Source organism: Triturus cristatus, chromosome 8, assembly GCF_964204655.1.
Source record: "Triturus cristatus chromosome 8, aTriCri1.1, whole genome shotgun sequence".
Classification (NCBI taxonomy): Eukaryota; Metazoa; Chordata; class Amphibia; order Caudata; family Salamandridae; genus Triturus; species Triturus cristatus.
The window spans coordinates 375,872,966-375,900,684 of NC_140591.1; positions in this window are offsets into that span (position 1 = coordinate 375,872,966).

A 27,719-nucleotide genomic window follows, 5' to 3' on the forward strand; every position below is an offset into this window, starting at 1 on the left:
GGAAACATTATATCGCCGACTCATTTGGGAGAACCGACGCCGAAAAACTGACTCCCCAGCCCTGTGGGTCCATCCTGGGCAGGCATTAGGGATCTTCCGTACCTGGCATCCATCCAGGATACAACAGCGACTCACTACAAATACCACAACTCTGTGGGAACTTCCAGCCTAACAGCAGGCTGCATCTTCGTATTTGAATGGGACGCGCTTAGCCGGGTTAAGAATAGAACGGCCTTTTGAGAAAGCGAGAAAGCGAAACGCGTTAAGGCTGCAACTTCAGGACTGCCAAGTCTACATGGCATTGTCGCTTCTAGAGTGCTCCCCAAACCTGGAGGGTAACCTGTGAGCCAACATTTTGATGCGGCATGCCCTGCCGCGGGGGAAACACCACCGCCGAATTCCGAGCGGGCCAACGAGCTGGGAAATCGCCTGACTCATTTGGGAAAACCGAGGCCGAAAAACTGACTCCCCAGCCCTGTGGGTCCACCCTGGGCAGGCATTAGGGATCTTCCGTACCTGGCATCCATCCAGGATACAAGAGCGACTCACTACAAATACCACAATTCTGTGGGAACTTCCAGCCTATCAGCAGGCTGCATTTTCGTATTTGAATGGGACGCGCTTAGCCGGGTTAAGAAGAGAACGGCCTTTTGAGAAAGCGAGAAAGCGAAACGCGTTAAGGCTGCAACTTCAGGACTGCCGAGTCTACATGGCATTGTCGTTTCTAGAGTGCTCCCCAAACCTGGAGGGTAACCTGTGAGCCAACATATATATGTATATATATATATAAATTCACTGAAAAAAACACATAGGTTTCAGAGACGTTATAGTTAGAAATTAGCATTTAAAAAACCTTAGAAATTCACAGAAAAAAACATAGGTTTCAGGGGTGTTATAGTTAGCTGCCCATTTCACTCATACAAAACCATAGAAATTCCTCCGTTATAGTTAGTTCTGCTAACTATAACTCACGCGCCCGCAATGCACTGCTGATGATGTCACATATTGCATCATTCATGACATGGTCAGTGACATCACTGATGACATCACTGATGACATCTCAAATGACATCACTGATGACATCATCCACTGAGTGTGGTTTAGTTTGAAATTTAAATATGTATTATATATATATACAAATCTGTATTGAAGATTGAGTGGATATATAACTGTCTGGATGGAGCATTTAGTAGCTGTCTGACTGTCTTTTTAAGTGAGTAATTAAAAGTGTCTCACTTAATACATGGATTAGTAACTAAACTATGTGAATGTGTGCAGCACTGTCTCTGTTGTATAACATGCTGCATCAGTTGGTCACTAACTACATGAGTGTGTATATTAGTTATTGATTAGTTGGGTGAGTATTTGTGACAATAAGTTTGTGTGTGGTTGAATGGGGTGTGTGTAACTCTATGCATAGATGTGTGAATGGTTGATTGACTAGGTGTATGGGTTTAAGAGTGCATGTGGAAACAGTTGTTTGGGTGACTGAGTGTATTTATTTGTGTGTTGGTGAGCGAATATATGTTTTAGTTGTACATCTTCAACAAAGTAAAAAAATAAAAGGCATTGTATGTGAGAGTTGGTGTATATAAATAAGTATGTGTAAGAGTCAGTGATTGTGAGAGTAACTATATGAATGAGTGTATAATTGTAATGGTGCTTTTTTAACATATTAACAATGAGTTACTATGTGTTTGAATAAATGAGGTGTTGTTGGATAATTGTGTAAGTGAGTAAATTTAAAAGCGGTACATTTTTTTCATGAGTGAGTAGGATGACTGCATAACCGACTAAGATGACTGCTGATGTGTCAATGTCTATATATGTGTATAAGTGCATTTGATAGTGTTCTATTAATTAATGACTGCATGTATAGATGGTTCTGTTGTTGAATGGGTAGTTGTGTGTGTAGACTTAGGAATCAGTGAGTGGGTATGTAGTAACTGGTATTGGTGTGTCAATGGTTTCAAATATGGTACTCTGTATTTTACAGTGAGTGATGAAAGGTTATACTAGTGTATCATGAGGTGTATCAGATTGTCAAGTGGATGATGTCATCAGTGATGTCATTTGAGATGTCATCAGTGATGTCATCAGTGATGTCACTGACCATGTCATGAATGATGCAATATGTGACATCATCAGCAGTGCATTGCGGGCGCGTGAGTTATAGTTAGCAGAACTAACTATAACGGAGGAATTTCTATGGTTTTGTAAGAGTGAAATGGGCAGCTAACTATAACACCCCTGAAACCTATGGTTTTTTCTGTGAATTTCTAAGGTTTTTTAAATGCTAATTTCTAACTATGACTATAACTCTAACTATAACGTCTCTGAAACCTATGGTTTTTTTCAATGAATTTCAAAGGCTTTTTAAATGCTAACTTTTAAGTGTGATAGTAGGTATATCTATTTTTTTGTACTGATTTTCTACAGTTTTTTAACTGTTTATTTATAAATATGTTATTCATTAAATAACATTATATATTTTTCTGAAAATTGCAAAAAAAATTTTTTTTAATTAAAACTGAAATATTGATTATTTTTCTTGTTTTCATTTTTTATTTTAATATATTTATATTATTTATATATTAGAGTCGCCATTTTAGAAAAGTCATGAAGGATCCGCGTATGGTGTGCGACGGCTGCGTGTTTTTCAGTTACATCATATACATTTAATATCACGTGATATGCGCGATTGGTATGTGACCAGTCTGCAACTCCTGCTCCCACGCATTCGTGACACATGCGCATTATGGTACGAGATGTTTGCGCGGTTGCGGGTCCCACGTGACATCATATACGTGCTGGGGCGAGCTGGGTGCGCGACTCCCCCAAAAAAAATGTATGTTCCAAAATGATATGTATGTGTCTTTAATATACATATTAAGGCAAGAGATTATGTAAGATATTCATCAAAATAATATATTTGTACTTATAATAAACTTATATTTAAATATATTTTCGCTAAGTCGGGTGCGTGCATCGTGAGTGCAGAAAACCAGGTCAGCAGAGCTGCTGTAGAGCCAGAGAACCAGGTCAGCAGAGCTGCTCTAGAGCCTAAGAACTAGGTCAGCAGAGCTGCTCTAGAGCCAGAGAACCAAGTCAGCAGAGCTGCTGTAGAGCCAGAGAAACCAGGTCAGCAGAGCTGCTTTAGAGGGAGAGAACCAGGTCAGCAGAGCTGCTTTAGAGCCAGAGAACCAGGCCAGCAGAGCTGCTTTAGAGCCAGAGAACCAGGTTAGCAGAGCTGCTTTAGAGCCAGAGAACCAGGTCAGCTGAGCTACTCTAGAGCCAGAGAACCAAATCAGCAGAGCTGCTTTAGAGCCATAGAACCAGGTCAGCAGAGCTCCTTTAGAGCCAGAGAACCAGGTCAGTAGAGTTGCTCTAGAGCCTAAGAACCAGGTCAACAGAGCTGCTCTAGAGCCAGAGAACCAGGTCTGCAGAGCTGCTACAGAGCTAGAGAAACCAGGTCAGTAGAGCTGCTTTAGAGGGAGAGAACCAGGTCAGCAGAGCTGCTTCAGAGCCATAGAACTGGGTCAGTGGAGCTGCTTTAGAGCCAGAGAACCAGGTCAGCAGAGCTGTTGTAGAGCCAGAGAACTAGATCAGCAGAGCTGCTCTGTAGCATAAGAACTAGGTCAGCAGAGCTGCTCTAGAGCCAGAGAACCAGGTCAGCAGACCTGCTGTAGAGCCAGAGAAACCAGGTCAGCAGAGTTGCTTTAGAGAGAGAGAACCAGGTCAGCAGAGCTGCATTTAGAGCCAGAGAAACAGGTCAGCAGAGCTGCTCTAGCTGACACTGAGTGACTGACACGGAGTGACTGACACTGACTGATTGACACTGACTGACACAGATTGACTGACACTGACACTGACTGACACTGATTGACTGACACTGATTGACTGAAACTGACTGACACTGATTGACACTGACTGACACTGATTGACTGACACTGACTGACTGACACTGATTGACTGACACTGACTGACACTGATTGACTGACATGATCTGACTGACTGACACTGACTGACTGAAACTGACTGACACTGACTGACACTGACTGACTACTCTCCAGTACTCCACTACTGACTCTCCACTACTCTCTCTCTACTACTCACTCTCTACTACTCTCTATTACTCTACTACTCTCTACTACTCACTCTCAACTACTCACTCTCTACTACTCACTCGCTACTACTCTCTCTCTACTACTCACGCTCTACTACTCTCTACTACTCACTGTCTACTACTACTCTCTCTACTACTCACTCTCTACTACTCTCTACTATTCACTCTCTACTACTTTCTACTACTTTCTACCACTCACTCTCTACTACTCTACTACTCACTCTCTGCTACTCTCTCTACTACTCTCTCTACTACTCTCTACTACTACTCTCTACTATTCACTCTCTACTACTCACTCTCTACTACTCTCTACTACTCACTCTACTACTCTCTGCTGCTCTCTACCACTCACTCTCTACTACTCTACTACTCTCTCTCTACTACTCACTCTCTACAACACTCTCTCTACTACTCTTTACTACTCACTCTCTACTACTCACTCTACTACTCTCTACTACTCACTCTCTACTACTCTCTCTCTACTACTCACTCTCTACTACTCGCTCTCTACTACTCGCTCTCCACTACTCACTCTCCACTACTCACTCTCTACTACTCACTCTCTACTACTCTATACTACTCTCTCTGCTACTCACTCTCTACTACTCACTCTCTACTACTCTACTACTCTCTACTACTCGCTCTACTACTCACTCTCTACTATTCTCTACTACTCACTCTACTACTCTCTACCACTCACTCTCTACTACTCTACTACTCACTCTCTACAACTCACTCTCTACTACTCTCTCTCTACTACTCACTCTCTACTACTCACTCTACTACTCTCTACTACTCACTCTCTACTACTCTCTACTACTCACTCTGTACTACTCACTCTCTACTACTCACTCTCTACTACTCTCTACTGCTCACTCTCCACTACTTATTCTCTACTACTCACTCTCAACTACTCTCTACTACTCACTCTACTACTCACTCTCTACTACTCTCTCTACTTCTCACTCTCTACTACTCTCTCTCTCTACTACTCACTCTCTACTACTCTCTACTACTCACTCTCTACTACACACTCTCTACTACTTGCTCTCTGCTGCTCGCTCTCTACTACTCTCTAGTACTCACTCTACTACTCACTCTCCACTGCTCTCTACTACTCACTCTCTACTACTCCACTACTCTCTACTACTCACTCTCTACTACTCTACTACTCTCTACTACTCTCTCTCTACTACTCACTCTCTACTACTCACTCTCTACTACTCTCTACTACTCACTCTCTACTACTCTCTCTCTACTACTCTCTACTACTCATTCTCTACTACTCTCTACTACTCACTCTCTACTACTCTCTCTCTACTACTCTCTACTACTCACTCTGCTACTCACTCTCTTCTTCTCTCTAATACTCTCTCTCTACTACTCACTCTCTACTACTCTCTACTACTCACTCTCTACTACTCCACTACTCTCTACTACTCACTCTCTACTACTCACTCTCTACTACTCTTCTACTCTCTACTACTCTCTCTACTACTCTCTACTACTCACTCTCTACTACTCTCTACTACTCTCTCTCTACTACTCTCTACTACTCACTCTCTACTACTCTCTCTCTACTACTCTCTACTACTCACTCTGCTACTCACTCTCTTCTACTCTCTAATACTCTCTCTCTGCTACTCACTCTCTACTACTCTCTACTACTCACTCTCTACTACTCACTCTCTACTACTCTCTACTACTCACTCTCTACTATACTACTCTCTACTACTCACTCTACTATTCACTCTATACTACTCTCTACTACTCACTCTTTAATACTCACTCTACTACTCTCTACTACTCACTCTCTGATACTGTCTCTACTACTCTCTACTACTCACTCTCTACTCTCTATTACTCGCTCTCTACTCTCTACCTCTCTACCTCTCTCTACCTCTCTCTCTACTACTCTCTACCTCTCTACCTCTCTGTACATGCACACATGTGCACCTATATATATGCATATATATGCATATGCATTTAGATATATATATATTCAATGAAAAAACCAAAGGTTTCACACATGTTATAGTTAGCTGGACATTTCACTCGTAAAAAACCAATGAAATTCCCCCGTTATAGTTAGTTCAGCTAACTATAACTCACGCGCCCGCAATGCACTGCTGATGACGTCACATATTACATCACTCATGACATGGTCAGTGACATCACTCATGACATCACTGATGACATCTCAAATGACATCACTGATGACATCATTCAGAGAATGTGTGTTTTTCAGAAAATTACATATGTTTCATATATGTATATCTCAAGGTCGATGGAAGAATAAATGGGTATATAAGTGTCTAAATGGATGAATTGTTTTTGAAAAATTGATTGTATAACTGACTGATTAAGTGTATCTTAGTGAATACATGGCTTAGTGAGTAATGTTTAAATATGTAAATATCTGTATCAGTCTCTCACTTTGTGTATAAGTGGCTGCATGGGTTGGTGAGTAGCTACATGGGTGTCTATATAGGTTATTAGTTGTTTTTTTGAGTATCAGTGTCTGATGTCTGTATGGTTCGGTGGGGGGTATTACGTAGTGCATAGGTGCATGAATGAGTGACTCACTCTTTGTATGTGTTGAAGACAGCATGTGTGCAGGACTCTATGGGTGAATGAGTGTGTGCATGGGTGTGTTAGTGAGTGAATGACTGTCTCAATAGTGTCTCTATGAGTAACTACATATGTTTTAAACTAGTATATGTGACAATTGGTGTATATAAGCGAGTATATGTGAGAGTGAGAGATTGGAAGAGTTCCTGTATGAATAAGTATGTGTTTTATAAGTGATTGTTTAAAAGACTAAGTATGTGTAAGTTTCTGTAGAAGTAAGTGTGGCGGTGTGTGTATAACTGTATATGCAAGTAAATGTATGTTTGATTCTTTATTAGCATGAGTGAATATGTGTGTGAGTACCTCTATGGATGAGTGGCATTGTGTAACAGGATGTATACGTGTATGAGTACATATGATGAGTGAGTACATGTATGAGTGACTGTACAGGACTGTTGGTGAATGAGTGGATGTGTATGTGGATCTTAGAATTACTGAATAGGTTGTTGTAACTGGTATTGGTATGTCCATTGTTTTTAAAATGTTAATTTTTATTTTTGAATGTGTGTATCAAAGGTTATATTAGGGGCAGAGGTGGTCTGCCACTCTATCACAAGGATGATGTCATCAGTGATGTCATCAGTGATGTCATTTGAGATGTCATCAGTGATGTCATGAGTGATGTCACTGACCATGTCATGAGTGATGTAATATGTGACGTCATCAGCAGTGCATTGCGGGTGCGCGAATTATAGTTAGCTGAACTAACTATAACGGGGGAATTTCATTGGTTTTTTACGAGTGAAATGTCCAGCTAACTATAACATGTGTGAAACCTTTGGTTTTTTCATTGAATTTCTAAGGTTTTTTAAATGCTAATTCCTAACTATAACGTGTGTGAAACCCATGGTTTTTTCAGTGAATTTGCAAGGTTTTTTAAATGCTAATTCCTAACTATAACGTGTGTGAAACCCATGGTTTTTTCAGTGAATTTGCAAGGTTTTTTAAATGCTAATTCCTAACTATAACGTGTGTGAAACCCATGGTTTTTTCAGTGAATTTGCAAGGTTTTTTAAATGCTAATTTTTTTATTTTCTTCTATTTTTTAAACATATATTTTTTTTAATTTTCTATCCTTTTTTTAAGACTATGGTTACATTTTTAAAATTCTATAATATGTTTTTTTTAAAATATTTTATAAAATAAACAGGTAAAATTTATTAGCAATACATTTTTTCCTTTTTTTTTTATTTTTTTTTTTAGTACGCGTACCGTAAGCTTACGGTAAGCGTACGGTTTACGCAATGCCCGTAATTTATCTACGCTGTTTGAGTATAGTTACGCAATTTGCGTAGCCGCGCGTACTCCGCGTGGGACGCGTACGCGTGTACGCTACACGCGCACGTTACGCGGAAGTGTCGGGTAGTGACTGTTATGCGCATGCGCGCAAGCGCGTGTCTTTTTTACGCGCATGCGTACTTTTGCCGTAAGCGCACCGTAAGCGTACCGTAAGCGTACGGTAGGTCATGTGATCATGAAACACAACTTTTGATTGGTTGAAACTACTTTCAGTTCTAGAACTCTCCTACACCACACCCATTCCCCTCATTTCTGCTTGTGATCCCTTAGGAGAAGGAGCTGGGTTGTCTTTGTGATACGATGGCAGAACAGCAGAGCCCTTCTGAGAGTGAGGCTAGCACTAGCAGCACTACCTTGAGGCAGAGAGCGAGGAAACAAAAGACCTCTTATGTATGGGATTATTTTACTTTTCCTGAAGGCCAGCAAAAGGTAAATGCACCCTTAGTGACTTGCAAGCTGTGTCAGCGTGTACTTTCAAGAGGTAATCCTGACAGGAAGTATTCCTTTGGGAATCATACCATGATGAGGCACCTCAAGGATGTACACAAAAGGACACATGCTCGACTTACTGGAGGTAACCCTTCAGTAAGTCAACCAAGCACATCCACAGCAGCTCAGCCTGGACCATCATCTGCAGGGCTGAGTCCTTCTTCTGCAGGTCAGGTGAGCCCTTCATCTGTGGGGGGAGCATCTCCTTTTGCTGGCCCTCTGGAAATTAACCCTCGATTTCTGAGGGTTGAAATTCGATGCGCCTCTTGTCATGATCTAATTTGTCATAGGGAGACCAGTGTTTCCCTAGTGAACCTCAAAATAGATCAGCACACTTGTCGCAGAGACTAATTTTCCCAATCTTTCTTTCCTCTGTCCCTGCATGAACACAACGGCTCTTTTAAGAGCCAACCTTATATTTCATCTTTTTTTATATATGTTTTTAAAAACTTTTTTTTTTTTTTTTTTTACCGTACGCGTACGGTGCGCGTATTTTTTTTTTTTTTTTTTAAAAACACTAAAAATCAATTATCACATTACAAGGTCTTTGAGAGACTACAATTATTATTATTGACTTACCATACCCACTCAAAAAAATATTTATTCATTTGTTTTTTAAAAAAATTGCTTTAAAAATGGTTCTAGTTTTTGAAAATTTTCTATATCAATCTGAAAAAAAAGAAAAAAGTAATAATATTTTTAAAACATTTTATAATACAGTACATATATTTACATATTTATCAAAAAATATTTTTGCCTTATTTTTGCTGTTTTCAGAATATATTGCATTTCACTATAAATTGTGAAAGCAATTGCATTCATCATTTTACAGCGGGCAAAAAAAAATAACAATCTCAAAGATTGTATTAAAAAAGCCCAGAATCTCTTTTTACTTAAACTTAACTTTATAGAAATGCATAATATTCTAAAAAAATATCATCTAATATCAATACTTATTTCATTAAAATACCGTCTGATATGTTTGTTTCAGAAGTATAATCACAATATTATATCTCAAATAACTTCACATTACATCTGGTTCCATTTCCTTTAGGCCAAATAGTAATTTTAAAATTCTTTTTTGATTAAATTTCCAATGGTAATCCAATAAAATTCTAAAGTTTTATTTGTACAGATCTCACCGATTCTCTGTAACATATTGGTTCCCTAAATATTTATTAATAATTTATTAAGTCCACAATAGAATTGTTTACCTTTCCACATGGCCAAATAGTAATTTAAAAAATCTTTTTTGAAAAAATTTCCAATGGCACTCCAATAACATTCCAAAATTTAAATTGAGCAGATGTTACCGATTTTCTCTAAATTTTTGGTTTTCGAAAGTTTCATTAAAAATTAAAAAAGTCCACATTACAATTGGTTATCTTTCCATTAGGCCAAATGATAATTTAAAAAATCTTTATTTTTGAAAATTCCAATGGTAATCCAATAAAATGGTAAAATTGTTTTGTCCAGATCTTGCCAAGTCTCTCTAAAATTTAGGTTTCAGGAAGATTAGATAGGAATTTGCTAAATCAAAAGGCAAACGTTGCTTAAAAACCAATTGGGAATCATTACACAGTGTCCAGCCTTTTTCACATTTAAGATAAACTGTGTAATGTCCAGAAGTAACAGTAGGTCCTTCATGGAAAATTATTGCAACAGTTACAAAAGTTTTTCCTGAAATTGATAATTGCTGTCCTGTAAACTTCTTTATTAAAGTATCCAATTTTGAACCATCAGCTCTACATCGTTGCATCATTAAAATTACATACTGTCCGTATTCCTTTAAAATTAATGTTGAAAACATGTCAGATTGACACTCACCGCATTGCATGCTATGATTAGCATCTTTAACTAATTTAGCAAAAGTGACTGTTTTAGTCTCTGGCAATGTCAAAAAAATAAACCTTTCATTATCAACATTAGAGCCACGTATATTATAACAGTTTTCAAAACTATGTTCCCATTTATAAGAGAGACCAAATAAATTATCAATTGCAACTTCTTCTTCTTCCAGTACCTGAAGAACAAACATCAAAAATTCGTGTGCATCTTGCTGTTCATTTTGAGAAAACTGTGTTCGTCCTGAACATACATCTAAAAGTTTTCTAATTTCAGTAGCACTTTCTATTTGAGTTTTATCATTACTCAGCTTTTGAAAAAGGAGACTCAGCTCTGAACAGAATCTTTTTCCCTGATTTACTATTATCTGCTCTTGCAAACTTTCCAGATAAAATGCAACATTCAGCACTACATTTGCGTAGCAGTTGACACCAGAGCTATTTTCAAAATGACATCCTACAACCTGTTCTTCTTTTTCCTTACTCTTTTTGCTTGCAATTACATCACTCCTCTTTTTTTTCCTCCTCTGTACATCTTCATCACAGATATTCTCATTTCTCCTTTTACGAGAAACTACACGTTTCTCCAACACAGGATACTGACCTAAATGAGGAGCATAGCTTCTTCTTAATCTATTATACTCCTTTACACAATTTGTATCAGCACTAACTTTTGAGTCATCAAAGTCTATCATGAATAAACCTGATAATGTTTTCACTCGTGACAAAGCAACATATGCCATACCTTCTTTGAACACAGTTGAACCAATGTTCACAAATGCACAATCTACAGTCAATCCTTGAGACTTGTGAATAGTTACAGCATATGCTAGCGAAAACGGAAACTGCTTCCTACGTACATATAAGTCTTTCACAAGCATGAAACGAACTGTACAACGACAAATGTCTTTAACTTCTTCTATCTGATCAAATTTTATTTTTAAACATTCAATTCCATCTTTTTTCTGATAATTAATAAAACCCACAACTCTTCCCATAGCTCCATTAACTAAACCTTTTTCAACATCCAAATTTCTCCTTAAAAATACTCTACAGTTCATGCAAACATATAGATTTTTTTCTAATCCAGCTGTTTTGGAAATGTTCTTCTCTAGTGAATCCAATTTATTTTTCAGTGTGCCTGTTACTGTGACAGTAATTCTTCCATCCTCAATTTTGTCCACTGCTTCTAATTTCCTGATCTCTTCCTTTTCCAATTTCAAAAGCTCCTCATTGAATATTGAGCATTCACGTAGAGTTGGCATTAAGCAGATGATACTTTTGTTTTCTGCAATGTTCTTGTATATCTTCTCTGCAACTATTTCTTCCTTTGGAAATAAATTATGTAGCAGCCGACTCTGTAATGCTTTTTTGCCAACTTCTGTGAGTAGTCCAATTCTGATATCTTTCAGAATACTTCCATATTCTTCATCGCTTGCTTGCCTCATATTAGTAGTAAGTTCCTTGTACTCAAAGAAGGACCAAATATTTGTATTTCCGATGCTTCCCAATGACTTCTTCGTGTCTTCATGTGTGACAGTATTAAACACTGGTTGTCCTTTAACTGGAGTAAGTTGCAAAAGATCTCCAAAAACTATGACGTGTTTTCCACCAAATAACATGTCATAGTCTGTCTTCAGAATTTGCTGCATTCTTAAATGCACAAAGGCAAGCATTAAGTTTGAAGCCATGCTCACCTCATCAATAATGAGAACTTGCATCTTCTTCAAGACTCTTGAAACTTCCAAGGATGCTTCTCCAGTTAGCTTGTTGTATTGTATTTTGTTCTCATGCTCCACTGGTAACATTAGCAAACGATGTAAAGTGATTCCTTTTATGTTATATGCTGCTAACCCAGTTGGAGCAGTAACCACACAAGACAAAGTAGAATCCGTTTTTTGCTGTAGGTAGCTTCTGATGACTTTAATTAGGAAACTTTTTCCAGTTCCAGCTTGTCCGCTTACATACATCCTGATTGGATGAAATGATGTGCATGAGCACTCTTTTTTTTCATGTAGAAATCCGTGATCAATTTTGTTTCTGATCTCTTCATAAATTTGTTGCTGCTCTTCGTTCAGTTGTCTTTCCAAATTTTGTAAGTCTATAAATTCTTCTTGAGCTTGATTCATAGCCGTTTCCACTTCATTCATGGCTATTGATGCTTCATTTTCAACGATTGGTTGTCCTAGGGGATCTTGACTGAGTGTTTCTGAACTTTGGCTGTCCTGAGAACTGTCTCTAGCTATTTCTGCTGCAATTGTAGTTTCCTGTTCAATTTCTTCATTTAACATTTGCAGATAGCTTGAGAATGTACTGCATTGTATGCTGTCTTTGCAAGCATTAAAAGAATCTTCATAGCTTTGAAATTCTCCCAGTAGTTCATCCTCTGTACGCCATGGTTTAAACAACTGTAAAAGAGCCAAGTAGTAAAATTCCTTCTTGTCAGTAGTGTCGCAACTCAGCTTCCTGTGATTTATCAAACTTCCTTTTGTTTGCTTCACCAAACATCCTTCCTCACCAATGACTTTATATTTTCCATTGTTGATGTCTTCTGCGGCTTTCCGTGAATAAATGTAGTTCTGCAGCACTTCATAGAGACACATGTTCTCCAGATGTTGACTTCTCTTGGGGTAATATGTGTCCAACATGTTTGATTTCAAAATATCTGTACTTTCTGGGTCATTCTCGGCCAAATATTCAATTTCTCCAACAGATTTTAGTACCCGATTTCTCATTGCTGCAAGGCCTAAACTTGCCCAAATTATTCTTCTTGACTTCGAGTAGAGACTTGCAGAAGATAACCTATCTGAACATTCGTAGGATCCAATTTCTCGATGCGATAACATCTTCAAACTGAAACTGTACAGCTTCTTACTGACAGTCTTCTCGTGAGAAATCTCTTCCCACATTTCCTTCAATTCTGTTTTTTCTGATTTCGTAATGTAAGACGTTACATATCGAGCAACAGCAATGGAATTGTCAGCTACATACTGTATATCCATGTTAGCGTTCCACATGGATAAAATGACTGGGTTGTAGTCATTTATATTTTTTGATTCTTCTTTTCTTTTAAGGTTGTAGGTATTCTTAGGTGATTTTCTTGTGATAGTATGTCTCACAGCTGACATAAAACTGTTTACTCTTCCATTTGAAAGAACAGGTCTAGGAAATCCAAATCGACATTTAGTGTAGTATTTATCTTTGCTCTTGTATTTCCGTCGACAGTATTTTCCACACCGATGACTTTGGAAACGTAAAACTTGCTCCTTTAACTTTTTCTCTTCTGTGCTTTTTGGTATAGCACATGTTGCATATTCTTCAATGTAAGATAACACTGCTTCATCAGTATCTGTTCCAAACTTTGGGGCATCCTTGATCCACAACAGCATATGAATATGAAGAAATCTACTACTTCTCCAAGAGGTGGATTTTTTTTATTGCAGATGAAGGACATCATAGCCTCAAATCTATGATTGAAATATCTGCAAACATTAACCGGATCCAATGAGCACAGTTCTCCTGCTGTCTTGTATTCGATGTTTTTAATGTTTGAATTTGCCTCTCGTAGAAAATCCAGTAAATCATCCCAAGCGTACTCGGCACAGCTTAGTGTAACGAACCATGTTGGTGTTCCTAAATTCCGTAACATGCATTTTAATTCACCATGGCGTCGGTACCAATATTCATTTGTCCCACGCTGACAAGCCATCAGATTGATCAGTTGTGTTTCCAAATGATCATCTCGGTGCTGCACTTTCTCCATAAAATCCTTAGCAGACACATTTTGTAAATGTACTCCACTTTTTAAAATGTGATTTACTGCATAAGACAGTGCAGACAAGTCGCTTTCAAATAAAAGATGGAACAAATAAGGAATACTTTGTCGAAATCTGGGATCTTCAGCATATAGTCTTGTAGTCCGATACTCAGAAGCTGGAATCTGTTCCGGACGTTCATCGTATCGTCCTCCTTTTCCTTTAGGAAACAGCTGGGGAAAACATCGAGCTTCCAAGCTCTCCTCCCATACACTCACAGGAGTTCCTTTTGCTTTCTTCATCTGAAAGAGATCAATATTGTCTCCCATAACTTCTTTTGAATGAAGAGGATGTATGCTAAAATGTTCATAAATTTCTTCTTCCTTTGACTTGTCCACTTTTTCAATTTGTCCAGTTGGTGTTTCTGTGTCTTCTTGTAAATCTTCTTCTTCTTCTTCTTCTATATAAATTGATTCATACCATTTGTTATTCCTTTTCAAATACAAATTTGCTCTTTGTACTTTCCGCACATCTACCAGCTCCTGCCAAATCTTCTTATTCTTTGTAGGTACACCATTAACCAGAATAATTAATGGTTCAGTTTCCAAAGTATCCGCATCAATAGTTTCCATATTTTTTTTCAAATCCAAGGGCAAATACACCACTCTACCTTTTAAACCTCTCAGTAAATCTGAAGGAGGTAATTTACCAGTTTTGGGCTCCATACGTACTATGGTCTGGAACGGATGAACACATTGAATGAGTATAGACTCATATGTATTTAATTCAGAAAGTTCAGCAGGAATAGCATCCAATTCTAAATTATTATGTACAGCTCTGGTCGGCATTCTATTTTCCTCTAACTTGTTGTAACAGTATTTACAAATACGCTGATCTTCACCCAAATCAAAACAATTTTCAAGAAATATATATGTGGCAAAATCCTTCCACTTATAATTATCTTCATTTTCACTCTTTCTGTAGAGATCAACATTCCTAGTTTGTTTTCTATAATGAGTTCTGCGGCAACAAATACAAGTAAAATTTGGTCTTTCATTAGAGATTATTGCAAATTTTGTTATGTGATCATTAAATGTGTTACTTACAGAGGGTTCTACATTCTCTTCCACTTCTTCCTCATTTACTGTGTCCTTCTCTGCACTGTTTTGTTCAGGACCAAAGTAACAAAACTGAATTTCTTCAACAACCTTCTCTACATCTGATACCGTTCCTCGGAACAGAGCCCTATTCAATTCATTTAACTTTATTGCTGGACTTTTGGCAAAATACAACCGTCTCACAAACTTTCTCATTTCAGTATGATGAACAGCCAGCATCCTAAAATGATGGAAAACACTATTACACACTTTTCTAGATAGACAAGCCAGAGAATGACCCTGCAAACCAGTATTCTCTCTCACTCTGCATGGATCTAGACTTTGAAGCACCTTAATCTTCTGTTTTATACTTTTTTTACTATATTCTCTTAGAAACTCACGAAATTTGTCAATAGATTCCTGACGCACAGTGCAAATACTACTACAATTCCAAGTGTACACTGGGGCTTTAGGACGTCTCCCCATAGCCTCATCTGCCATCACTTGTACCTCATCTCTTGGAACCATTATCTCCTTCTCCATTATGCAACCATTTTTTACTTCGTAAGCACGACCTCTGGTGTCAACTGCATGCAGCAAACTATTACTTTGAAAATAGCTCTCTTCATTAAAAAAAGGTTCACTACTTGAACTATGCATCCACTTTCCTAAAAACACTTTACAAAAGTTTGTTCTGTTCACTACTCTTTTCCTTTTGCTATGTGATTTCAGTACATTAACCATTTTGTCTAATGTACGCATCCTATTCAAAATTAAAATGAATAGTTATCTTTTTAATTCTAATGCCTTTGCTGCAATGGCTTCAATTTCTTTTTTTCTTTTATAAAACTTAGTCTTTTGCTTATATTTCTTCACATCCTTTATCAAATTGGACATAACTCTTCTCTGAAACATTTTTCTACGTATCTCTTTAAACGCTGTTTTTCTATTTATGTAAATCTTTTCAGTTGCAGAAGGTATATTTGCATTAACTAAATTCTCAATTTTTTCCTGTCCTTTTTCAAAACATTCTTTCCAGTACAGACATTTTGTAAAGTTTTCATTCTTTTGAATATATTTTTTAGAAATAGTTTTTTCTGCTTACCAGAAGATTTTTTCTTTTTCCCAACATGAGCATCTTCTACTAACTTTGGTCCTCCAGTTGTCTTCAAATATAGGTTTTTTTTGTGAGTTTTTTGAACTCTGGATTTTGTAGGCATCTTAAATTTTGTTCACTGCTCTTCAGCAATACCTGAAAAAAACTAAAAAAAAATTTCTTTATTTTATTTAAATATATTTCTACATTTCTTTTCACAATAGTCACAAAACGAAATTTCTTTGCCAATTTGAATGCACACTTACTGCTCTTTTTTTGGCAAGTGATAAGCACTTTTACAGACTGACACATTATAAATCCACTTTTCAGATTTTTTTAAATGCACATGTCCAGACTGCTTTTTCAGACCACCACCATGTGTATCCTGGGTGACTGCCTACACTCCAGCAAGGGCAACCAGCCTTAGTGATGCTGAATGTCTTTGCATTACAGACTGAAACCTCAAACCCCACTCGCTTGTAAATACTGTGCATGATTATACATGGAAAGGAGCTGGGTGTGTGCTAAGAGTCTGCTTCTGCACCAAAAAATCGCTCCCCCTTTTTCCTACTAATGCAACTGTGAAATCACCAGAGCAAAACGCAATAAATCTCTGCCTGTAATTCCTATTTGCACACAGAGTCATGTTTTCACATTAGTCACAAAACTAAATTTCTTTGCCAATTTGAATGCACACTATGGTGCCGATCACGATCCTGCAAAAACCGGGTACGAACCGTCGGACAGAGCACAATCTCCGCCCGACGCGTACCCGGTCGTCAATTTTCACAAACAAGGAATTACGATTCGCACGGGTACACCATTACCGTACGAATCGTAAAAAAGCCCGACCGAACAAAAAAACACCTACCAATGCGATCCGGGAAAGCGCCAACCTGACGTCGGGACGCTCGCAGCCAGCCATTCACGACCCAGGAATCACGATTCGCACCGACGTCACCCCGCACGGTGAATATTTTGCGGCAGCCAAAAACTGCCGGGAAATCAGGACGACGCGAACAAGGACCACCAGTACGCGACGGACAGACGACGACGCGAACAAGGAGGACCAGTACGTGACGGACACACAGGACGACGCCACCAAGGAGGACCCGTACGCGACAGGACGACGCGATCAAGGAGGACCCGTACGCGACAGGACGACGCGAGCAAGGAGTACCAGTACGCGACGGACAGACATGGACCCGAACCTACGAGTCATCCCTGCCCTAAAAGCAGTACACCTCCTCTACAGGTTACGATGCAGACGCCGCAGAAGGTCAGAATAACTAAGGGAGGGGGGAAAGTGGGGTGGGGTGAGGGTGGCACGACCAGGGCAGGCCACAAAACAACCACATAAGTCACACACCACACATGGCCTGGACATACCTGACTCCCATGCCCTGGTCACCACGAGGGGGTGGGGGCGTGTCCTGATAAGCCAGCGCCCGCCACAACTGAAGTCCGTCACCACGCGAACCGGCAACACAACCAGACAGGTACGTCCCGTACCCACGCCTGAAGAGCGTGGGTACGAGTCGGACAACGCCCACACACGTCACCCCAACAATGGCGGGACAGATCGCACCCGCGTGGCAAAGGCCTGGGTACGGGCTGCACAAACATCACATAGCGTGGGGACGGATATGTACGGACCCTACCCCCACCCCGTATGCAAGGAGCGTACCCCCCAGCCCAACAGTGCAAGTACGACCCGTACCCCCACCCGCGTATGCATGGAGCGTACCCCCATGCCAACAGTGCAAGTACGACGCGAACCCTCACCCGCGTATGCAAGGAGCGCACCCCCCAGCCCAACAGTGTTAGTACGACCCGTACCCCCACCCGCGGACGTACGGAGCGTACCCCCACCCCAACAGTGTAAGTTCGACCCGTACCCCCACCCGCGAATTCAAGGAGCGTACCCCCCAGCCCAACAGTGCAAGTACGACCCGTACCCCCACCCGCGTATGCATGGAGCTTACCCCCCATGCCAACAGTGCAAGTACGACGCGAACCCTCACCCGCGTATGCAAGGAGCGTACCCCCCATGCCAACAGTGTTAGTACGACCCGTACCCCCACCCGCGGACGTACGGAGCGTACCCCCACCCCAACAGTGTAAGTTCGACCCGTACCCCCACCCGCGAATGCAAGGAGCGTACCCCCCAGCCCAACAGTGCAAGTACGACCCGTACCCCCACCCGCGTATGCATGGAGCGTACCCCCCATGCCAACAGTGCAAGTACGACGCGAACCCTCACCCGCGTATGCAAGGAGCGTACCCCCCATGCCAACAGTGTTAGTACGACCCGTACCCCCACCCGCGGACGTACGGAGCGTACCCCCACCCCAACAGTGTAAGTTCGACCCGTACCCCCACCCGCGAATGCAAGGAGCGTACCCCCCAGCCCAACAGTGTAAGTACGATCCGTACCCCCACCCGCGTATGCAAGGAGCGTACCCCCCATGCCAACAGTGTCAGTACAACCCGTACCCCCACCCGCGGACGTACGGAGCGTACCCCCACCCCAACAGTGTAAGTTCGCCCCGTACCCTCACCCGCGTATGCATGGAGCGTACCCCCCATGCCAACAGTGTAAGTACGACTCGAACCCCCACCCACGAATGCAAGGAGCGTACCCCCCAGCCCAACAGTGTAAGTACGACCCGTACCCCCACCCGCTAATGCAAGGAGCGTACCCCCCAGCCCAACAGTGTAAGTACGACCCGTACCCCCACCCACGAATGCAAGGAGCGTACCCCCCAGCCCAACAGTGTAAGTACGACCCGTACCCCCACCCGCGAATGCAAGGAGCGTACCCCCCAGCCCAACAGTGTAAGTACGACCCGTACCCCCACCCGCGAATGCAAAGAGCGTACCCCCCAGCCCAACAGTGTAAGTACGACCCGTACCCCCACCCGCGTATGCAAGGAGCGTACCCCCCATGCCAACAGTGTAAGTACGACCCGTACCCCCACCCGCGGACGTACGGAGCGTACCCCCACCCCAACAGTGTAAGTTCGACCCGTACCCTCACCCGCGTATGCATGGAGCGTACCCCCACCACACCAGTGTCAGTAGACTCGTACCCTCACCTCGAATGCATTGAGCGTACCCCCACCGTGTATGTGCCAAGCGTACATATCCTGAAATCGGAGGTGTGTGTGCAGAGTCCACCCAGCAGTGCCCTGAGACAGGAGGGGTGGGGGCCTATCACTCCCAGCAGTGCCCTGAGACAGGAGGGGTGTGTGCAGAGTCCTCCCAGCAGTGCCCTGAGACAGGAGGGGTGTGTGCAGAGTCCTCCCAGCAGTGCCCTGAGACAGGAGGGGTGGGTGCCTATCACTCCCAGCAGTGCCCTGAGACAGGAGGGGTGTGTGCAGAGTCCTCCCAGCAGTGCCCTGAGACAGGAGGGGTGTGTGCAGAGTCCTCCCAGCAGTGCCCTGAGACAGGAGGGGTGTGTGCAGAGTCCTCCCAGCAGTGCCCTGAGACAGGAGGGGTGGGTGCAGAGTCCTCCCAGCAGTGCCCTGAGACAGGAGGGGTGTGTGCAGAGTCCTCCCAGCAGTGCCCTGAGACAGGAGGGGTGGGTGCCTATCACTCCCAGCAGTGCCCTGAGACAGGAGGGGTGTGTGCAGAGTCCTCCCAGCAGTGCCCTGAGACAGGAGGGGTGTGTGCAGAGTCCTCCCAGCAGTGCCCTGAGACAGGAGGGGTGTGTGCAGAGTCCTCCCAGCAGTGCCCTGAGACAGGAGGGGTGGGTGCCTATCACTCCCAGCAGTGCCCTGAGACAGGAGGGGTGTGTGCAGAGTCCTCCCAGCAGTGCCCTGAGACAGGAGGGGTGGGTGCCTATCACTCCCAGCAGTGCCCTGAGACAGGAGGGGTGTGTGCAGAGTCCTCCTCCCAGCAGTGCCCTGAGACAGGAGGGGTGGGTGCCTATCACTCCCAGCAGTGCCCTGAGACAGGAGGGGTGGGTGTGGAGTCCTCCCACCAGTGCCCTGAGACAGGAGGGGTGGGTGTGGAGTCCTCCCAGCAGTGCCCTGAGACAGGAGGGGTGGGTGTGGAGTCCTCCCAGCAGTGCCCTGAGACAGGAGGGGAGTGTGCAGAGTCCTCCCAGCAGTGCCCTGAGACAGGAGGGGTGGGTGCCTATCACTCCCAGCAGTGCCCTGAGACAGGAGGGGTGGGTGTGGAGTCCTCCCAGCAGTGCCCTGAGACAGGAGGGGTGTAACACATGTGTGTGAGGCCAGAATTATCCACATGCATACTGGCTACAAGGGAACATGTCCCCATGAACTCATGTCAACAGACTCCACACACAAGTACAGTGATCACCAAGGATGCCACGATTGTTGCAGGTGGAGACATGGCCCTGCATGCATGGCCAATGTAGAAGGGCTCCGTCACACACACAGCTCATGTAGACACAGCTCTGCGCTAAACATTGGGAACACCCTGCAGGGAAGAAAGCTGGGTACACAGAGGAAGGAATACACCCTGGGACAAGTGCACCATGCAGTAACTGCTTACATGAACAAAGAAAGTTAGCCAACACCTTGTGATGGCACACAGATCACAGGGTCCCACCAATGAGCAGTACACTACTACATATCCCACACACCCAAACCCTTACACACCACCCAAAACCATGTAGCAGCCCCACCAACACCAATACCAGCATAGCAGTAGTGTGATAATGAAAACAAAATTAAGCTTTATTCAGCATGAGCACAATGTCCGTGGATCGCAGGCAGTTCAATCTTCACAAAGCCCATAGGGCAGTCAACGATTCTCAGCTGGATGGGGGACACAGTGGGATGCGTGTCCCCTACCTTGCCTGCACAGTCAAATGGCATCGTCTTCCACACTGGTAAGGCATCAGGGGGGGGGGAAGCAACAGGCACCGCAGGGACATCAGGGCAAAGGGGCGGCGTTGTGGGTGCAGGGATGGAGGACTCCACCACAGGGGGTGGGTCAGTGCCAAAGGCGGAGGCCAGGATGGCACTACACACCTTTGCAAGGTCCTCCAGGGAGTCCCCTGCACCCGAAGGGACCTCAGGCCCCAAGGAGGGGGGGGGGGTCAGAGGGATGGGTCGCAGCGCCACCGGGGGAGGGTGGAGACAGGGGGGGAGACTCAACCACCCTGACCGGGGACCTCCTTGACCGCTTGCGTGGTGGTGTAACTGTGGGGCTCAGGGACAGAGCGGCCATGAAGGAGTCCTTGGGGGAGATGTGGCCAGGAGAGCTGAGGGGAGGGGATTTGGAGGGAGTGGACTGGGTAGAATGCGGACTCCCACTATGGCTGCGTGTCACACGTTTGCCCCCCGACCCAGTGGGTGTGCCTACCTCACCCTGTGTGTGCGTGTCAGGAGGAGTGCGGTGGACCTTCCCTGCTGGTGTGGTGCCCGTGTCCGTTGATGTGGGTGCATGCCGACGTCTGGGTGTACGTGGGACAGGCATGGGAGTGGGAAGTGTGGATGGGGCAGGGGTAGGTGGGGGGAGGTCGCGCTGCAGGAGACCCACTGCTGCAGTCAGTGTGGAGTCTATGGACCTCAGCAAGTTGCGTTGGTCAGCCTGCGATGAATGAATGCCCTCCAAGAAAGCCTCGATGTTGGTGAGGGTTTTGCCATGGGCATGGAGGACATTAAGGATCGCAGCCTGACCAACCTGCAGTTGCCGCTGGATGTCCACAGACTCTGCATTGGCGGCAGCAGTGGAGACAGGGGCAGGGGGTGCGGTGCCTGGCAGGAAGGAGACATGCTGTGACCGGGCACGCTGGGAAGGGACACGAGCAAGTGGGAGGCGGCTGGTGGAAACTGAGGGGGCGGTGCGAGGTGTTGTTCCGCTGTCAGCTGCTGGTGCAGCCTCCGCCCACTCGGAGACATCCTCCTTGGACCTGTCAGCTTCGTAGTCTGATGTGCCAGTCGACAGGTCCTCGGCCACACTCTCCTCCGCCTCTGTCCCACTCGATGTGCCAGACCCGATGTCACGGCTGGCACTGGTGCTCGGTCCCTCCGCCTGGTCTGTGTCCATGTCTCCCTCTGTGTCCCCCGACGATGCTGTGGGCAGGGTGGAGAGACAGAAATTAATCAGACACCTGTACACATCTGTCACATGAGTCCAATCTACATAGGTAACATTGCATGGCCTGAAAAGGAAGATCCCTAACATCTACTGAACAGGGTACCGATGTAGGGCATGAAACACACAGTTGGTTGAGCCACCATGCCACTGAAATACCATGGAGAGCATGAGACAATAGCTAAACACAGGAAACGGAGTCTGACATAGCACCCAGGCCCTGGGGACAATCCAGCACTGCATCTGCACCACACAGCGTTGGCGAAAATACCGATGACCAGGGACCATATCCATGAACTTGAGACACATGCTGCATAGGTAATGCTGAAAACATGCACAACATGACTCGGTCACTGCACATTGCGTGTGTGTCCAGACACATCACACACTGCCCAGACCCAGCAAGTGGAAATCAGGATTTAACACATAGGCATTGCCCGCCCCAACAAGACCCTACACGAGGCAAATTGTTGAGACACAGGTGGCACCAACATCTCATAGTCTGGGTGATACACACAGGGGCAGGCAAAAAGCAAGATTGGACGCCAAACAGCCAAGGTGCGCCTGTACAAATAATGAGGTACCAGTGCCCATCCTCAGATGAGTATAACAAGACACACAGGCACTGGCAACTGTGAGTATGAAGAAGGACAATCAGGTCAGGCTGCACAGTGGACACCTGTACAAAATAGCACGTCTATATACATGGTGACAGGGGACAATGGCACAGAGCACAACCTACGCTGTAGACACTGAGATTGGCCACGTTTAGGATGACACATACACCACTGAGGAAAAGGTGCCCCAGGGGACAGTAGTGGGCACGCAACTACATGCTACTGAATGGTAATGACTGCAACACACGTCACCATCCCTGCACTACGTGTATCGCACACTCATGCACATCATGTCACAGGCCACTACATAGGACATGCGCGCTGTAAGGCATGACACATGAGAGACCAACTCCCATGTCTGGAGTCAGCATCAGTGCCAACTGACATGGAACCCACATGCAGTGAACTTGACAGTGCACAGGCAAGGTCCCACAACCTGTTACACACCACCCCCACACATGATGCTACAGTCATTGTTCTCGTGGACAAAGCGCCAGCCTCCATTACCTTGTGAAGGAGTGACTACACACAGACCAGGGAACACATTGCAAGGAGGGGAAGGGTGGCAGGGGCACAGCGCTATACTGGGGCAAACAGGATCTGCACAGCACCTTTAAACCCTGCCAGTGAATTCATGCTACTGTGCCCTTACAAATGCCGGTGACACACAACAAACACACATGTACCTACCCCCTTCCGGCTGCTGCATCGCCTGTAAGCGCCTCTCCAGGTCTGGAAAGACCACCGGCAGCACACGCCTGTGGAGGTGGCTCAGACGGCGGCGGCCGCGGTTCTTGTGGCTCTCAGGTGAGTCCCCCAGCAGGAGCCGTGCAATCCTCCGCGTCCAGCACCGGATATCCTGCCAGCGTTTCCTCACCTGGGGCAGGCTCCGCCTCCGACCATCCACACCCCTCACGGCACTGACGGCGGTCAGCCAGATCTGCTCCTTGGCAGTGGTGCCTACCTGTGAGGAGGAACAAGTGACACCACATCAATACACCAGCCACATGTCACAGAGAGACATATGGGTACAAATTAGCTGGTTACAACAAGGCATGTCATGCAGCCAACGCATTGCACCTTTGTCATAGGGACATCATCCCCTGGTGAGGGAAAAAGCAGTACGTGCCACAGTGGGTACACAGGTGGAATGATGGCAATGTCACAATCAATGATCAAGGCTCACACTGTGCATCACACCCACCCCTCCTGTCTCAGGGCACTGCTGTGAGTGATAGGCCCCCACCCCTCCTGTCTCAGGGCACTGCTGTGAGTGATAGTCCCCCACCCCTCCTGTCTCAGGGCACTGCTGGGAGGACTCTGCACACACCCCTCCTGTCTCAGGGCACTGCTGTGAGTGATAGGCCCCACCCCTCCTGTCTCAGGGCACTGCTGTGAGTGATAGGCCCCCACCCCTCCTGTCTCAGGGCACTGCTGTGAGTGATAGTCCCCCACCCCTCCTGTCTCAGGGCACTGCTGTGAGTGATAGTCCCCCACCCCTCCTGTCTCAGGGCACTGCTGGGAGGACTCTGCACACACCCCTCCTGTCTCAGGGCACTGCTGTGAGTGATAGGCCCCCACCCCTCCTGTCTCAGGGCACTGCTGTGAGTGATAGGCCCCCACCCCTCCTGTCTCAGGGCACTGCTGGGAGACATCAGGCACCCCCCCCCTGGGACCCCCCCGACAGTACATGGCATGTGTGTTACACCTGGACGCAATGGCAGAAGTCACAGTCACAACATAGGGACAGTCTGTGGCAGTGGCCTATGCACTCACCTGATACCCTGGTCGCCCATACAGCATGGAGTACTGTGGGAGGATCACATCCAGCAGAGCCATGTTCTCCTCCAGGGTGAATGGCTGTGTCCTCTCCACAGCCCTTGACATGGTTCCAGGGAATCAGTAGCAGCAGCTGGGTCGACGAATGCAAAGATGTGCAGGCAAGTGCTCCCTCATGGGACCTGGCTGCCTTATATGTGCCCTTCTGCCCAGTCTCATGCACAGGAGTACAGAGTGATTGGTCACTCACATTTGCATCCTATGTTTCCACCAATCCCTTCAAAGCTAGCAGTCTGTGGGTTCTCTATCGGTTTCATTCTCCTGCATGATGTCAGCCCCACAAACACATTGCAACAAAGTAGAAGAATTCCAACTGACTTCTGCTGTGCACCTTCCAGAACAATTTCGAATTTTGAACTTGGTCTCCATGACAACCAGCATGCATGTAGGCCTTAATACTTGTCCCCTATGTAATTTGGAGCATCACACACAGGTACGGTGCGTTTGGGGGCCCTAGGGCACCCCAAATGCATGGCAACGGCCCGTACATGCATGCCTACGCTCTCCATCACTATGGGTCTGCACGCGTATGCGTACCCGTAGTGGTACGGACCGTACACTCGCATCTACGCTCACTATCACTATGGGTCTGCACGCGTATGCGTACCCGCAGTGGTACGGACCGTACACACGCATGTACGCTCTATATCACTATGGGTCTGCACGCGTATGCGTACTCGTAGTGATAGTGAGCGTAGATGCGAGTGTACGGTCCATACCACTACGGGTACGCATACGCGTGCAGACCCATAGTGATAGAGAGCGTACATGCAAGTGTACGGTCCGTACCACTGCGGGTACGCATACGCGTGCAGACACATAGTGATAGAGAGCGTACATGCGAGTGTACGGTCCGTACCACTACGGGTACGCATACGCGTGCAGACCCATAGTGATAGTGAGCGTAGATGCGAGTGTACGGTCCGTACCACTACGGGTACGCATACGCGTGCAGACCCATAGTGATAGTGAGCGTAGATGCGAGTGTACGGTCCGTACCACTACGGGTACGCATACGCGTGCAGACCCATAGTGATAGAGAGCGTACATGCGAGTGTACGGTCCGTACCACTACGGGTACGCATACGCGTGCAGATCCATAGTGATAGTGAGCGTAGATGCGAGTGTACGGTCCGTACCACTACGGGTACGCATACGCGTGCAGACCCATAGTGATAGGGCCGTACACACGCATCTACGCTCACTATCACTATGGGTCTGCACGCGTATGCGTACCCATAGTGGTACGGAACGTACACACGCATCTACGCTCACTATCACTATGGGTACACATACGGCAGCACTCCCACAGTGATTTGGGAACATGCACAGGCCCTCTCAGCAGCAGTACGGCGGTTTTTACACATCACTGTGGTGATAGGCGACACACATGTAGGAATAGGGCGGACATACTTGTCCATGGATGGGGCACAGGTGTCACAGGCTGTGATGTGGAACATGCCTCCTGAGTGGAGAAGGCACCAGATGTATGATGAGATGTGTACATGTGTACTGTGTGAGGGTGCAATGTGTGCCAGGCATGCCCTTGACTCCTTTGACATGTGTGCATGTGGGACTGCGCACTTGGGGTGAGCGTCACTGGCATGGCACGGACACCAACACACGGAAGTGTCCCATGATGCCCGGTACAGGGGTCATGACACATGACTTGTCACTACCCACAGTGCACAATGTGACTATGCCATATATGTGTCCGGGATTTACATCAGGTTGATGTTGTAGCACCCTCAAAAGCTGCAGCCGTTGCAGCAACCAACATGTGGCTGTGTGTAGATTGTCATTGCACACTGTTCCCAACACCATGCCACATGTGTTATCGGATGTGAGGTGCACATGTATGCATGGGACACGGAGTAGCGTGACAAGGCCATGTCAGCAAACTCACAAGGAATGTGTGGTGAGTCATGACATGTGCACCTTCATGGTAAGGTGTGTGGGCTGGACTAGTGTAATGTCATGTGACCTGTGGCTCAAGTGTTCCGCTACCAGTCTCTGCAATCGGCATCACACTTCTGCTGATGTGTGGGTGTATGTCACTCCTGTCTTGCGTCGGGCAGTGCACTTGCACTGGGACACAGCTATTTCCATGGCGTGGCATAGGGAGGTTCTCAATCACCGTGTGTAGCTGGGTCTTGGAAGGAGTGTCACCTTGCATCCATACGTGTCCTGGGCATGTAGCACATGCCTGACTCCCTATGTGGCATGTGTGTATTGCCAGATTTACATGTGCTCAGTAGACATGAGTTGTTCTCGTAGTGCACTCACTCTTCCTTGTCACTTCCAAATTACTGCAGAGCGCCTCCTGTTGCCCGAAGAATTCCAGACTTGGCCACCATGCAGGAGAATGACAGGATCCGGCTCTACCGCTTCACCCAACCGTTGATTCTGGAGCTGACGGCGAGACTGGCACCACACCTGCAACCGCAGCACAGGTATCCTACGGCACTGACACCCCAGCTGAAGGTAATGGCTGCCCTACATTTCCTTGCCACGGGTACCTTCCAAAATACCATAGCTCATGTTGGTGGCATGTCCCAGAGCATGTTCAGCGGTGTGCTGCATGATTTCTTGGAGGCCATGTTGATTCACCTGGATGACTTCATCAAGTTCCCAACCCCTGAACAGACGACTGAGGTCAAGCGTGGATTCTATGCCCTGGGAGGGATGCCCCATGTCATTGGGTCCATAGATGGGACACATGTAGGTTTGGTACCACCACACGCACGGGAGGTGGCGTACCGCAATCGGAAGCACTACCACTCCATCAATGCCCTTGTGGTGTGTCTGTCCAATATGGTGATTTCACATGTCTGTGCTCGTTTCCCAGGATCAG